The sequence below is a fragment of the Echinococcus granulosus genome, assembly GCF_000524195.1.
Source record: "Echinococcus granulosus chromosome Unknown EG_S00146, whole genome shotgun sequence".
NCBI lineage: Eukaryota > Metazoa > Platyhelminthes > Cestoda > Cyclophyllidea > Taeniidae > Echinococcus > Echinococcus granulosus.
In genome coordinates, this window is record NW_020170526.1 from 130,306 (window position 1) to 131,689 (window position 1,384).

The following is a 1,384-nucleotide window of genomic DNA, read 5'->3' on the forward strand; positions in this document are numbered from 1 at the left end:
TCGTAATGGCTGACGCGGGAGATTGACCTGTGGGGGCGCCGGGGACGACGCTCAAAAGAGGAGGGAGGCTATGTAATACGATAGTGGTTTATCCCTTGGTTCTGGTGAGGCGCCACTTTTGAACTTTGAATTAGCCCCCTTGTACCTCGCTGGGTGGGCTGGTCTTTTGGGCCATGCCAATAGCTCAGGCACCTTCTCCGTGCTGAATATATATATTCTGCCCGAGTATTGTGTCTCCTTTCGTCTTCAGGGAGTCTCGGGACGCTACAATATATACGTATATATGTATGTATAGCGCTTGAGTTATTTTTGAGGTCGTAGTAAGTTTATTGGTATGATGGAAGGCTCATGTGTTATCTAACAAAATTTTGGGGAACAGTGATCTGGTCGAAGGACCAAACCACCCGACAGGAGGGCAGCTCTTGACAATTGCAGCACTCGTGTGGCTAAGTAATCAAATGAATGAGGTATCAGTTTATCGCACGCTTGCCAAAAAGTTATTTGCGCATGTTTTTAATACAAATGCTTGTTTATACTAAATTCACATGAAGAAGTGCGTTAGTTTAGGTTTTTACGAAACCCACTGACTCTCAATGTTGACTGATATTCGCAAGGGCATGGAAAGGTGTAGCAGGGTGCCCTTTGTAATGGCAACAGCTTCCAATACCATTTACCCAATCAACGTAGTAGAGAGTAAAAGAGAACTTTTTTGCTGGGGAGGGCAGATGTTGTTGACATGCATGTTGCAAAGCGCTAAATCTCTGTAGTTACAGAAGAGTGTTATAAGAACACAGTGAAATATTAGTTGAATCAGCTAAGTGTTTTGAGGTATTAAAGATGACATAAAGTTTAGGATTTTAAGGAGCACAAGTATGCAAAACATGACAATTAAATAGTGAATTACTTTTCACTTCGTGATCCACACCTTTCTGCAGACAAATTAGACCATGCCAGAATACACATTTACTATTACTAAACGATAGGTCTAAGAGAGTGAATAGTTAAGGTAGAGGTCATAATTGGAGGGTCTGGGCAGTTGTGCATCCTGGTAAAATAAATATTTCTCTTTTGCCAAGTTCTTTGCTTATCTAAGCATCATCAACTACGTTCTAGTAGGCTGCTCATCTTCCTATTCGGTTTGTGCTTTAAAAGTCTTATGTACGTAATCAAAGCAAAACACGTGTCCTTTGCTATATAAAGTATTCAAAGGTGCATTAGCAAATGCGAAGAGAAGGTGGACCATATTTTTAAACACATATTGCATTGGACACATTTTAAAATCATAAAATGTCTTTAAACACTATCTTGAGTACCAAAAGAGTACACTTCTGCTCGGCAGTATGATATTCGGATACTGTCACTAGCTTACCAACTGTTCTGCACT